The sequence below is a fragment of the Podarcis liolepis genome, assembly GCF_965112155.1.
Source record: "Podarcis liolepis genome assembly, chromosome: 18".
NCBI classification, from domain to species: Eukaryota; Metazoa; Chordata; class Lepidosauria; order Squamata; family Lacertidae; genus Podarcis; species Podarcis liolepis.
This window is the reverse complement of record NC_139572.1, coordinates 7,514,092-7,529,552: the sequence shown is the minus strand read 5'-3', so window position 1 is coordinate 7,529,552 and position 15,461 is coordinate 7,514,092.

The following is a 15,461-nucleotide window of genomic DNA, read 5'->3' as shown; positions in this document are numbered from 1 at the left end:
TCATTTTGTCGTCTTTTTTAAATAATTTGTAAAAAGTTCCCATTCTTCTTTGAAGCCACTGTTGTCCTTATCTTGCAATTCGCATGTCAGTTTCGCCAGTTCTGCATAGTCCATCAATTTCTCTTGGCACTGTTCTTTTCTCGGGGTTTCCTCATTCTTCCATCTTTGTGCTATCAAGACTCTTGCCACTGTTGTTGCATACATACATAAATTCTTTGTTTTCCTTGGCAGGTCTTGTCCTACTACAAATGCAATTCTAGGCTGCCTCAATTGAAGTCTAGTGTTCCAGACCCAGGGAAGGAAAAGCACCAGTCTCTTCTGTTTTGCTCAGGCCACACCTGGAGCCCCATGTCTGGTTCTGGACATCACAGTTTTCAGAAGGATGTTGAGAAGCTGGAAGGGTGTGCAAAGGAGGGTGACCGAGATGATAAGGGTCTGGAAACCAAGCCTGATAAGAATAAATAATAATTTTTTATTTATACCCCACCCTTCCCAGTTCAGAAAACCGGGCTCAGGGCGGCTAACACCAAATTTAAATTGATGCAACAAAAAAACAGCATAAAATACAGTATAAAACGTGAATAAGAATAAATTCAGAATTCAAAAATCAATTTGGGGGGAAATCCATCCAATAAACATTAGATGATCGCCAGGGCTAGCTGGCTAAATTAGTCCTTTTTGGGCAAGCGAGGAGACCAGGGGAGAATGAGCTGTGGGATCCCAAAGCGGGTAATCTTCATAAAAAGGGGAGGGGGACGGAAAGGAAGGGGAATAAAAGATCAAGCTAAGTTCAAATTAAAGGCCAGGAGGAATAGCTCTGTCTTACAGGCCCTGCGGTAGGAGGTTTAATCCTGCAGGGCCCTGGTCTCCTGGGACAGAGCATTCCAGCAGGTCGGAGCCATCACTGAGAATGCCCTGGTCCTGGTGGAGGATAATCTGACTTCCTTAGGACCCGGGACCTCTAAACTATGATTATTCATGGAGTTTAAGGTCCTCTGCAGGGCAGACCAGGAGAGGCGGTCCCGTAAATACGAGGGCCCTAAGCCACAAGGGGATGAGGAATGGTTGAAGGAGCTGGGTATGTTTAGCCTGGGAAAGAGTAGACTGAGAGGAGATATGATAGCCCTCTTCAGATATCTCAAGGTGCTTTTGAATTCTGGTGCTGGAGGAGACTCTTGAGAGTCCCATGGACTGCAAGAAGATCAAACCTCTCCATTCTGAAGGAAATCAGCCCTCAGTGCTCACTGGAAGGACAGATCCTGAAGCTGAGGCTCCAATACTTTGGCCACCTCATGAGAAGACAAGACTCCCTGGAAAAGACCCTGATGCTGGGAAAGATGGAGGGCACAAGAAGAATGGGACGCCAGAGGACGAGATGGTGGGACAGTGTTCTTGAAGTTACCAGCATGAGTCTGACCAAACTGCGGGAGGCAGTGGAAGACAGGAGTGCCTGGAGTGCTCTCGTCCAGGGGGTCACCAAGAGGCGGACATGACTAAACAACAACAATATCTCAAGGGCTGCCCCATAGAAACTTGTTTTCTGCTGCTCCAGAGGGTAGGACCCAAACCAGTGGATTCAAATGACAACAAAGGTGATTCCAACTAAACATCTGGAAGACCTTTCTGACAGCAAGGGCCATTTGACTGTCAAACAGGCGACCTTGGAAGGTGGTGGACTGTCCTGCATTTGGAGGTTTTTTAAACAGAGGTTGGACGGCCACCTGTCAGGGATTCTTTAGCTGGGATTCCTGCCTTGCAGGGGGTTGGACTAGATGACCCTTGGGGTCCCTTCCAAATCTGCAATGCTATGGTTCTATGACTTCCATCCCCAAACACAGACAGCTGCCTCATGTTGAAAAATCAAGGAGTGGTTCAGAATTCCTCTTTTACTTCCTCCTCCTTTCCTTCCCCTGCTTCCTCTGTTTGGCTAGGCAGCCGTTTGGCTTTGATAATTTACTTTTAATAAGCCAGAGTCAAATGAGACGTGGATGGAGAACTGTCTCCTACCAAACAGCGCAGAGCTCAAAGCATCCCATAATCGCATCGCCTTCTTTTGCTCTCTCCCTCTCTCTCTCCACCCGCCACTCTCTGCCTCGCAGGCATCTCGTAAACCGTAAAGGAACGTTGAGGAAAAAACACTAAAAACTCTTTATCTGTCAAGATTCAAGGATCAGCGCCGCGAGCAAGTCAATAATTAATGGGGCATGTTTACAATACATCATTACAGCTGAGAGTGTGAAATTCTCACTGGAAGAATTTCCAGGTTTTTCGTGGGAAGGGATGGTGGAGAGGCGAACAGACCATTCTGTCCCTCCTTTGGGAGAGCCCGGAAGAGAAACCAAAGCTGGTCTCGTGCGTAGGCTGCAGAGATCTGGGTTCAAATCTCCGTTCAGCCGTGCCACTCACTTGACATCAGGTTCCCCATCTCAAAACACAGTAACTCCTAGGACACCTCCACACATTCAACACTTACGATACAGCTTTATAAATGGTCCTGGCTTCTAGCAAATAATTCTGGGAGCTGTAGTTTGCACCCATAACAAACTACAGCTCCCAGAATTATTTGCCGGAGGCCAGGACCATTTATAAAGCTGTACAAAGGGGCTGGCCTGTGTGGCTAAAGTCTCATTTATATCTTACTAAGGAGACAGAGTCGGAAGGGTCCACCAAGGGTCATCTAGTCCAACCCTGGGCAATGCGGGAATCTTTTGCCCAACACAGGGCTCGAACCCACAACCCTGAGATGAAAAAGTCCCATCCTCTGCTGACTGAACTATCCCAGAGCTATCATGCCACATTAAACAGTCATAAGGTAAAGGGTAAAGGGACCCCTGACCATTAGGTCCAGTCGTGACCGACTCTGGGGTTGCGGCGCTCATCTCGCTTTATTGGCCGAGGGAGCCGGCGTACAGCTTCCGGGTCATGTGGCCAGCATGACTAAGCCACTTCTGGCACACCAGAGCAGTGCACGGAAACGCCATTTACCTTCCCACCAGAGTGGTACCTATTTATCTACTTGCACTTTGACGTGCTTTCAAACTGCTAGTTTGGCAGGAGCTGGGACCGAGCAATGGGAGCTCACCCCGTCGCGGGGATTCGAACCTCCGACCTTCTGATCAGCAAGTCCTAGGCTCTGTGGTTTAACCCACAGCGCCACCCATGTCTTCCCCCAAATAATTCTGGGAGCTGTAGTATGTTATGGGTGCAGAGAGATGTGATGAGACCCCTATTCCCTCCTGGAGAACCACAACTCCCAGAATTTCCTGTGAAGAGGGATTGCTCTGAAAATTGGGCCTCTGTGCATTGGGTGGGTGTCTTCTAACTACTAAAAGCACCCTTAGCAGACTGCAGGTCCCAGTTTTATTTGGGGTTTAAATGTATGGGGAGATAAAGAAAGTCATTTTACACAGCACATAGTTAAACTATGGAACTCCAGTGATAGCCACCATCTTTGATGATGATGATTATGATGATGAAATTTATTATTTATACCCCGCTCATCTGGCTGGGTTTCCCCAGCTACTCTGAGCGGCTCCCAACAGAATATTAAAAACACAATAAAACATCAAACATTTAAAACTTCCCTAAAATGGGCTGTCTTCAGATGTCTTCTAAAAGTCAGGTAGTTGTTTATTTCCTTGATATCTGGTGGGAGGGTGTTTCACAGGGCAGGCGCCACCACCGAGAAGGCCCTCTGCCTGGTTCCCTGTAACTTGGCTTCTCACAGCGAGGGAACCGCCAGAAGGCCCTTGGAGCTGGACCTCAGTGTCCGGGCAGAACGATGGAGGTGGAGACGCTCCTTCCGGTATGCTGGGCTGAGGCCGTTTAGGGCTTTCAAGGTCAGCACCAACACTTTGAATTGTGCTCGGAAACGTACTGGGAGAGTGTTAAAAATTCATGTAGGGGAGGCTGTCAATGCCACGCTCTGCCTCTACTGCTGGAGGCAGAAATGCTTCCGGTTTATGTTCCCAGCCTTCATGGCCCACTTGCAGACATCGTTGTAGCACATGGCTTGTCTGCTAATGGACCTGGTGCCTGAAGCCTGCTCCCCATAGAGCACATTGTTACCGGGAAATTGGGGGGGGGTGCGAGACCTACCCGTCCCCCATGAGCCTTACTTCTCCACACTACGAGGCAAAGACAAAGAGCCTCCGCTGAACATTACCAAATGTAGCAATTCACTGATAAATGGCTCAATGGGGAATCTTTAGAGATTCATAAGAAACCACATTGTTGCATTCATCTTCTCAGTTTCTGAAATATACCGTATTTTTTGCTCTATAAGACTCACTTTTTCCCTCCTAAAAAGTAAGGGGAGATGTGTGTGCGTCTTATGGAGCGAATGCAGGCTGCGCAGCTATCCCAGAAGCCAGAACAGCAAGAGGGATTGCTGCTTTCACTGCGCAGCGATCCCTCTTGCTGTTCTGGCTTCTGGGATTCAGAATGTTTTTTTTTCTTGTTTTCCTCCTCCAAAAACTAGGTGCGTCTTGTGGTCTGGTGCGTCTTATAGAGCGAAAAATACGGTGCTCGGAGTTGAGTGTGGATTTCATGCTCTTTATTCAGCTCATAGTAGTGAGGAATGAAAGTTCCCCCAAAATATCTGCTTTATATACATTAGTTACACAATGGGTCACACGTGATTGGCTAATTCTGGGATTCTCCTGTCGGCCAATCAGGTTGCAGATTCACTTCCACAGATTGCGGATTGGGTGGCTCCTGCGGACCAATCAGACTGCTGCATTCTGAATCCTATTCAACTCAGTACATAACAGTTTCAATGGCATTCAGGTCCCAGGGAAGTGAGGTATGGGGTAGGGGTGAGTGAGCCCTGTTAGGATATTTCCGTTCCGCCTTAAAAAGGGAGCAGGTTGTTGTGTCACAGCCTGCGTATTTCCTGTTCACAGGAAGTTTATGTTTTGTACATTGCTTTCGTTTTCTCTCTGTGCCTGAGACATCGAAGCAGGCAGTCATGTTTTTTCTTTGTTCTGATCAACGCTGAATAAAGTTGTAAATACTGCTCTCCTGAGTGCGCCTTTCGTTGTGCAAACTCTGCTGATAGAGCATGCATAAGCTCTGGAATGTGGCAAGCTATCTCTGAGGCTCGTGTCGCTAATTGACTGATACTGTATCTACGGGAGATCGATGGATCGTCCAGAGACGGCGTGGGACCATGATGGCTTTTGTCTCCCTGGCAGTATCCCAACAAGCCCACCATAATCCCTTAGGTGTACAGTGATGTCCACAGGCCCTTTCCTTCCCAAGGAGTCATGACCAGTGATATCCTGCCCCAAGGGTGTCAGACAGATAACCACCTCAACCACAGTGCCTACCCACCCCATAGTCGGACACGACAAAGGGGTGTGTTTGACTTGACTCAGGGACCCAGGAACTGTCAATGCTTTCCTTTGCACTGTGATGGAGTATGTGTGAAAGACTATATTTGAGTGACAGGTTCCACCTTTTCGGTGACATATCTATGATGTCTTGATGATGCTTCTGCAAATGTAAAGTCATACCTCATGTTACATCCGCTTCATGTTACGTTCTTTCAGGTTACATCCCGCAGCGACCCAGAAGTATCGGAAAGGGTTACCGGAAAGGGTTTCGCCGCTTGCACAGAAGCACAAAATGACGTTGTCTGCATGCGCAGCGAATCACAACCTGCGCCTGCGCAGACGCACCGCTGCGGGTTGCGCTCTTTTCATGTTGTGAACGGGCCTCCGGAACGTATCCTGTTCACAACCAGAGGTACCACTGTATTACGGGAAACTTTAAAATACTGATGAAACCGTTTGGGGCTTCTGGCTGCTTCTTCTATGTGGTAGTTTGAAGTCTTGTTGCAACAATAAAGATCAGGCCTACAGGCCGCTGTTTTGCTTATATCTCCTGGCTGATGTCTCTTGCTTGTGACCACCGACTTGAACCTATGGGAGCCAAGGTTAGGCAGTTGCGGAGTGCTCCAATGACACCCTTATACAACATTGTTGGGGGTCCTGCCATCTTACTTTCTGCGTACATAGCCAAGCCAGTGAAGACATCACTGAGACAGGAGTGTGGGGGTGTGGGTTTGGGGAGAGCACATCCTCGCTTTAGACTCTGCCCTGCCATGTGATGCCACAAATCTTCCAGACACAACGCATACAGAAGGCGTTGAGGCATCATTCCTGACAGTTGTAACTTGCCCACAACTCACTTTGACAAAGCAGCGTGCTCAACACACAAGCCTGGCAGGCCTTCATCTTGATATCGGTCATTAGCATCACATTCTCCCATATCTTTTGGGAGATTGCAATCCTCCTTTATTCCTGCCGCTGCCACCAGCACATTTACCTGGCCAAGAACAAGGCATGCGATGCAATACGTTTAATCAGCTCCATCTGGTACGCAGGCTGAGACCCTACCTGCCCGCAGACTGTCTCGCCAGAGTGGTGCATGTTCTAGTTATCTCCTGCTTGGACTACTGCAATGCGCTCTATGTGGGGCTACCTTTGAAGGTGACCTGGAAACTACAACTAATCCAGAATGCGGCAGCTAGATGGGGGACTGGGGGCGGCCACCGAGACCATATAACACCGGTCTTGAAAGACCTACATTGGCTCTCAGTACATTTCTGAGCACAATTCAAAATGTTGGTGCTGACCTTTAAAGCCCTAAATGGCCTCGGCCCAGTAGAACTGAAGGAGCATCCCCACCCCCATCGTTCTGCTCGGACACTGAGGTCCAGCTCCGAGGGCCTTCTGGCGGTTCCCTCCCTGCAAGGAGCCAAGTTACAGGGAACCAGGCAGAGGGCCTTCTCGGTGGTGGCGCCCGCCCTGTGGAACGCCCTCCCACCAGATGTCAAAGAGAAAAACAACTACCAAACTTTTAGAAGACATCTGAAGGCAGCCCTGTTTAGGGAAGCTTTTAATGTAATTTATTGTATTTTTAGTTTTTTGTTGGAAGCCGCCCAGAGTGGCTGGGGAAACCCAGCCAGATGGGTGGGGCATAAATAATAAATTATTACTATTATTATTAATAATAATAATTCATTAAACAAAAATAACAAAAACGGAGGCTGTGCGATTCCTTAGCGTTCCTCAGAGCACAGTTTTCTTATCTTATCCCTGGCTTTATTACAGTTACAACAACGGCCAGTTGCTCAGGCAGGCCTTTGGAAACATAGGTGCAGGCTTCTCTCAGCTCATGATGGTATTTGACTTCTGGTTCTAAATGTGTTTCAAGGCGTTTTAACTCTTGTTTATCCCCCCCCCCCCGGGTTGCTACTGGCTGCAGAGAGGGGGGGCAAATGAGGTCAGCGCAAGAGGTGAAGCATGTAAGCGGAAGATCGGAGGACTGGGAGGTGGAGGGGGGAGAGGAGAAGAAGGAGAGTTACAGATTTCAGAAAGCTGTTCACAGAGTGCTATTACCACCAAATTGGAGGCCAAGGCTTTCGCTGCGGAATAACGCAGGGAACATTTCCCAAGGGGCTTCTGAGGAGAGAGACGGAGACCCTGCAATTTCCCTCTTTGCCAAGCCAAGCAACTCCAGAACCTGCTCTTGAGATGCTGAGAGCAAAAGGCAAAAAGGGGGAGAAAGGTCACCCTTTTCTGGGGGCGGCGGAGGCCGGAAGAGACGTAATCTCTTCTCTTTGAAAGCAAGCTGGTGGTGAAATATTTGAGGAGCGAAAGGGGAGGCTCCTGTTGTGAATTTGCTTCTGCAAAACCTACTCTGTTACATTTCATCTCTCTGCCTCCAGATGTTTGCATAATTTCTGGGTATTGCCAGTATTTGGGTAGATGAGCTTCTGTCCACCAAGGGCTGTGTTCTCTCTGGTAGAACCTGCCAGGGGCCACATCCTGGGATTAGGAGGGGCCCAAGCCAGCAGTGGGGCCTAAATCATCGGAGGATGATGTGAAGCCTCTGTTACTTGGCAAAGCCCCAAACCCGACTAGATCTGCGGACAGCAGAGAGTCAGTAATCAGAGACCAGATATCTAAATGCAGATGTCATTGTCACGAATATATGTGGTTATATGCATATTAAAGGTAAAGGTAAAGGGACCCCTGACCATTAGGTCCAGTTGTGGCCAACTCTGGGGTTGCGGCGCTCATCTCGCTTTATTGGCCGAGGGAGCCGGCATACAGCTTCTGGGTCATGTGGCCAGCAGGACTAAGCCGCTTCTGGCGAACCAGAGCAGCGCATGGAAACGCTGTTTACCTTCCTGCCGGAGCGGTACCTATTTATCTCCTTGCACTTTGATGTACTTTCGAACTGCTAGGTTGGCAGGAGCAGGGACCGACCGAGCAACGGGAGCTCACCCCGTCGTGGGGATTCGAACCACCAACCTTCTGATCGACAAGTCCTAGGCTCTGTGGTTTAACCCACAGCGCCACCCGCGTCCCTTTATATGCATATTAGTACACATTATTTGGGTGGAGGTCTGGACTGAAAAATTCAGAGTAGTGCAGATGTTTCGGGATGACAGCGTTTCAGTTCAGTTCCGTTCCAGAAAGTGTGAACCAAGTAAGTGCTGCCTTTAAACGTGAAATGAATCAAATTTGGGTCCCTCGATTTCTGAACGTCCTACAACCCGCTTTATGAGTTGCTGCAGGGCCTGTGAGCGATGCTGATTGCTATTTTCCTATTAGCAATTCTGCTGCTCCTGCTACTATTTCTGATCACGGCATTCCGAGCAAAAACGCTTCAGATTGCAAGGGGGAAAGTCCATCTAGAAAAATCACCTCAACCTAGTTAGCAGCTTCTTTTTAAGAAAGAGGTTCTGAAAAGCTCCGCCAGGTCTGTTTTTAACAGCACCAGCTGTTTATATCGCAAATGGATGGGGGTGGTGTTTAGATTAATCCATATGTGAGCAAACCGCTTGCTGTTTGAAACCTCCGCATGCTTGAGTCAGAGAATGTTTTATATATGACTGTGTTTTTACATACACACCCACAGTTCTGTTTGCTTTCGGTGTGGGATCAATTGACTGAGATGCGTTAATGTGTCAGGGGACTGGAGATTACCAAATTGACAGCTCTGCAGCTTCGCCATCAGAAGCGGGAGCGATGAACTGCATTGTGCGCACGCACGCACACACCCCAATTTGGTTCCAGGCCACATTCCAGATCTGTGGGAGGCCCCTGATCGACCCCTTGAAGGGCTGCCCCACAAATGCTTGTTTTCTGCTGCTCCAGAGGCCAGGACTTGAACCAATGGATTTTAGTTACAAGAAAGGAGATCCCCGCTCAATGTTTCGTTAGCCCAAAAATGGGAAACGAGCGAGGTCCCAACCAAAGAAGAATGGCAACCTAAACTGATGGATTATTACACGCAGTACGTTTAAAGACGACTGGAGGATGTTTACGGAACATATGGGTGAAAACTGTGCTCATTTTATTTTATTTTATTTATAATATTTTATTAAGTTTTATCAATAGAAAAGTTGTGAAAAGTTTAGAAAAATACATAGAGCAAAAAAAAAAGAAATACAAGTTAGAAAATACAGAAGTACAAGTTACAAAATACAAAAATACAGACATTAAACACAAAAATAGAGAGAGAGGGAAAAAACACATATACCAAAAAAACCAAAAATCCCTCTTTCTTAATTTCTCATCTTTCATTAACTTATTTTCCTGACTTCCTCACGCCTCCCTTTTTTGTATCCCTTTTAGAAATTGGTTCAGCAAATTCGTGACCTATTAGTTTGTCTATTATTAATCCCATCTTACATTTTACCTTGTTGCTAGAACCCCTTCGATTCATTTCAATGTCATCAGCATTCAAAAATTTTACAGTGTTTCTGCAAATAAGTTTTAAATTTCCTCCAATCTTCTTCCACCAACTCTTTTCCCTGGTCTCGGATTCTGCCAGTCATTAAAACTGTGCTCATTTTAAAACCTTGGTAGCATTAAGATAAATTCAACAGTGTAAGTAAGTATTGGATGGATGTAACAAGGGATTACTGAATGGTTTAGTTCAGGGGTCAGCAAACTTCTTCAGCAGGGGGCGGGTCCACGCCCCTTCATCCCTGCTCAGAGGTGGGCTAAAGAAAGTTGCCTCCAGTAATCCAGCAAGGAGGACCCATAGGGGAAGCTCACTAGCCCTGGCTACTTGCAAGAGTTTGTTTGTTTTTTTTTTAAGTAATATTTATTAGAGTTTCGAGTAATACGGAGAACAAAAAGAAAAAAAAAAGAAAAAAAAAGAATTCATCCTTTACAGTCCCATTTTCAATAACTTTTTTCCGCGACTTCCCCTCACCTCCCCTTCTTGTATTCCAAGTCCAAATATTTATCCAACAAGTTCTTATCTCTAAATTCTTAACCTTAATTTGTTATTATGTTTATTTATATTACATTTTTAACCTTACTTCATTATTATATTTAACTCAATTTAGATATCAACTTTTAACTTATATACCTCAATCATTTATAGAAAACTTTTTCTAAGGTCGACCCTATTTCCCTTCCACGAATTCCCCATTCTTATACTAATAGCAACACAAAATTAAACACAGAATGAAAAAGATCAAGCCCCCTTTGGATTTCCAAACCCCACCCTCCCTTCCCCGGTTTCATTCCCAAAACCATAGTCCGTTAGTCCATCTATTATTAGCCTGGCAACCTCACGTCCGAGGCTCTTAAATCTCTCTCAGTCCCTTTCTGCCGGCTTCTTTGAAAGTCCCTTACTTGCAAGAGTTGGAGGTCAAGCCAGGAGCTGAGATCGAGGAGGAAACTAGAACTCAGGAACGAAGGGCAACTAAGACCCAAGACAATCTTGTTCCTTACTCAGTATTCACCTGCAGCGAGCCTGTTTAGACCCACTTGGACAGAAAGGATCACATGTCCAGGCTGGGTGGTCAGAGTAGGTCCAAACAGGGGTCAGCAAACTTTTCCACTGTCCGTCAGACCTTGTGGGGGGGCCAGACTATATTTTGAAAAAATTAATGAACGGATTCCTATGCCCCACAAATAACCCAGAGATGGATTTTAAATAAAAGCACACATTCTCCTCATGTTAAAACACTAGGCAGGCCCCACAAATAACCCAGAGACGCATTTTAAATAAAAGGACACATTCCACTCATGTATAAACACGCTGATTCCCGGACCGTCCGCCAGCCGGATTTAGAAGGCCATTGGGCTGGATCCGGCCCCCGGGCCTTAGTTTGCCTACCCATGGTCCAAATCCTGAAGGAACTTCGCTGAGAAGCTGCAGTTTGAAGGTTTGCCACATGGGGGTGCTGCCAGCCATTATTTTTGAGCCTGACCTACCTCAAAAGGCTGTTGTGAAGCTGGAGAAGTGGGCAGAGCCACAGACACCTCCCAGAGCACCTCACACAGAAAGGACAAGCTATAAACGCCACACACATTCCTGTCCTTTGGGATGGGAAGCTCAGTAGGTAGAGCACGGGGGCTCTTAATCTCTTTTATATATATATAATTTTTATTAATTTTCCAATAAAAACAAATTTATAACACAATTAAACATTAGGAACTCATCACACGTCTTTTTTCTTTTAGACTTCCATCAACATGTCTGATAATTTTCCGTAGTTATTACATATCTTCACATTTCTTAATTTATACTGCACTATGTATATCTTCTCTTACCATGTTTATTTAAACAATATTTCTACCAAACCTTCTTCTACCAAACCAAACCTTCTACCAAACCTTCTACCAAACAGAGCTTCTTGGAAACTTACAAACGTTATATCATTATCACAAATATTTTTAATATATTCTGTAAGTTTATTCCAGTCCTCAGTGAATCTATGGTCCCGTCGGTTGCGAATCCTCCCTGTTAATCTGTCCAGTTCTGCATAATCCGTTAATTTCGTTCTCCATTCTTCAATCGTGGGCATTTCTTCTTGTTTCCATTTCTGGGCCAGAAGAGTTCTAGCTGTTGTTACTGCATACAAAAATACTTTCTGATCCTTCCTTTTTATGCTTCTGGTTTTTTAACAAATGTATATTTCAATACAGTGGTGCCTCGCAAGACAAAATTAATTCGTTCTGCAAGTTTTTTCTTCTTGTGAGTTTTTCGTCTTGCGAAGCACGGTTTCCCATACGAATACATTGAAAATCAATCAATGCGTTCCTAATGAGACCGCCCGGGGACAGAGGGGAAGCGCCGCGTGCCTTCCCCTCTGTCCCCGGACCTGTTTCAAAGCAAGGGGCGGCGGGGAGAAGATTGCTTCTCCCCGTTGCCGCCCCTTGGTTCAAAAGGGGTCTGGGGAGAGAGGGGAAGGCGCGCGGTGCTTCCCCTCTGTCCCCGGAGATTGCGGGGCTGGCAACGGGGGGAAGCAATCTTCTCCCCGCCGCCCCTTGCTTCAAAAGAGGTCTGGGGACAGCGGGGAAGACGCGCTGCGCTTCCCCGCTGTCCCCGGAGCTTGCGGGGCAAGCTTCGTTTTGCGAAGCAAGCCCATAGGGAAATGCGTCTTGCGAAGCGGCTAAGAAAACGAAAAACTCCTTCGTCTAGCGAGTTTTTCGTCTTCTGAGGCTTCGTCTTGCGGGGTACCACTGTATTTTCTTTATCTCATTATATATCATTTCCCAGAAGCACGGGGGCTCTTAATCTCAGGGTTGTGGGTACAAGAGCCACATTGGGCATTGCATGGGGTTGAACTCTATGATTCTAATGTACTTCTGTGATGCATGAGGGAACAGAGGGAATTCAGTTCGGTTCTCATTTCAGTGTAAACCCACCTAATCTGAATTTTTCAAAACAACACATGGGCCGAAACACAGCCTTCCTTCAAAACTCACACGCCTCTGAATTTTGCGGCTCAGTTCTTCAGCAAAGTACAAAAATGCTTATATTCATGAAAGTGTTGTAGCCAAAAATAAACAAATCATTATTTGGGGGAGGGGGGGAGGAATCGCTACCAGGCAAAAAAATGTATACAAATGTGTGCATATTGAGAGAAAACGCTGGTGAATTTTCACAAGGACCTTTGAAAGGGGAAAAAATTGCAAGTGTAAATACGGTGAGAGGGGTTTAACAAAAGAAACCTTTTGGAGGTCCCAAGTCGCAAGGTGCTTAGATTGATCTCAACTAGGGCCAGGGCCTTTTCAGTACTGGCTCCGACTTGGTGGAACGCTCTGTCACAAGAGACCAGGGCCCTGCGGGACTTGACATCTTTCCGCAAGGCCTGCAAGACAGAGCTGTTCCGCCTGGCCATTGGTTTGGACTCAGTCTGGCCCTTCTGTTTCCCTCCCCTTACGGTTTTGATCTATGGGCTACTATTAAAACGAGGCTGCATTTTAAATTGTATTTTTAACCTGTATTTTAAATTGTCCCCCCCCCATTATGTTTTTATTGTAATTTTACTGGTGTTAGCCACCCCTGAGTCGGGCTCTGGCTGGGGAGGGAGGGGTATAAATAAATTATTATTATTATTATTATTATTATTATTATTATTATTATTATTATTATTATTATTAAATACGGCAAATTGAAAGTGATGGTCCACATCCACAGCATACAGTGGTACCTCGGGTTACAAACACTTTGGGTTACAAACTCTGCTAACCCAGAAGTAGTACCTTGGGTTGAGAACTTTGCCCCAGGATAAGAACAGAAATCATGCGCCAGCGGTATGGCGGCAGCAGGAGGCCCCATTAGCAAAAGTGCGCCTCAGGTTAAGAACGGTTTCGGGTTAAGAACGGACCTCCGGAACGAATCAAGTCCGTAGCCCGAGGTACCACTGTATATTTAAAGCAGTATCATATTGCTTTAAACAGTCATGGCGGCTTCCACCCCCCAAAGGATTCTGGGAATGCTGGTCATCTATCCTAACCCCCTGCAATGCAGGAATCTTTCTGCCCAGCGTGAAACTCGAACCCAAGACCCTGGGATTAAGAGTCCCATGCTCTCCCGACAGAGCTAGGGAACTGTGCTGTGGGAGCTGTAGCTCTGGGAGGCGACGCCTGGCCACTCCCAGCGCCCCTTCAGCAAACTAACATTCCCGGCGCCAGCGCCACCCTTCTCATCGCAGACCCAGTGAAGTGAATGTTTCGGGGGGGGTTGCTTTGAGGAGCGCTGGCATGGGATGCCGCCCGTGATTCTCGACCCCAGAAACGAAGCGTGTGCCTAATAATAATAATAATAATAATAATTTATTATTTATACCCCGCCCATCTGTCTGGGTTTCCCCAGCCACTCTGGGCGGCTTCCAAAAGAATATTAAAATACTGTGATACATCAGACATTAAAAGCTTCCCTAAACAGGGCTGCCTTCAGATGTCTTCTAAAAGTCTGGTAGTTGTTGTTCTCTTTGACATCTGGTGGGAGGGCGTTCCACAGGGTGGGCGCCACCACCAAGAAGGCCCTCTGCCTGGTTCCCTGTAACTTGGCTTCTCACAGGGAGGGAACCGCCAGAAGGCCCTTGGCACTGGACCTCAGCGTCTGGGCAGAACGATGGGGGTGGAGACGCTCCTTCAGATATACTGGACCGAGGCCGTTTAGGGCTTCAAAGGTCAGCACCAACACTTTGAATTGTGCTCGGAAACGTACTGGGAGCCAATGTAGGTCTTTCAGGACCGGTGTTATATGGTCTCGGCGGCCGCTCCCAGTCATTCTCCCTTTTCTGCGACGGAGCCAGCCTTCGTTTGCGTGTTCACCTTCAAGCGTCCCCTCTCGCTATTATTATTCTTCCCAGGCCTGCTAATTATCTTCCTCTCTTTGTGTTTCAGAAAGTGCGTCGGCGTCCTCCCACAATCCCCTCCTCCTCCCCGGGTTCCATCTTGTTTGCTCTGCCCCTGCCTCCTTAAAATAAAAACAGTCTTTTGCTAATTATCGGGAGAGCAACGTTGCTCTCAAGGAAAGGGGGCGCGGGTGGGAGAACATCGTGTTTGGCTGAAGAAATAAATGCATCACCTCCTCGCTAGGATGCAACGACTTCTGCTGAGGATCGTGTCCACGCCCCGAGTCCTTGGGGCGGGTGGGGTGGTCAGGGGTAGCCCAAGATGCCCCCATTGCCATCCACACAACTGGGGAGGGGGGGTGAGGTTTTGCAAGGGCACGCTCCTCTCGCAAAACTTGGTCCCGAAACTTGTGGCGCTTTTCCAGCGAAGGCGGTGAAGGTCCTGTGTGAGTGGCTGGAGGCGGTTGGAGGATGGATGGCGGCGAACAGATTGAGGTTGAATCCTGACAAGGCAGAAGTATGGTTCTTGGGGGACAGGAGGCGGGCGGGTGTGGGGGATTCCCTGGTCCTGAATGGGGTAACTGTGCCCCCTCCACACCTGTTTGCCCCCTGGTCTCCCCAAAACAGTACTTCTGGTTCTGATTTGAAAGCGAGGCAGAGCTGGGTATCATCCGCATACTGATGAACACCCAGCCCAAATGAAATGGTCTTCCCCTTCAGCCACGCTTATTGGGTCAGGAATCACAGGAGCTGTAGTCCAATAATATCTAGAGGGTCGAAGGTTACTCTCCTCTGTTAGGCACTGAATGCAGTGAGATTTACTTCTGTGTAG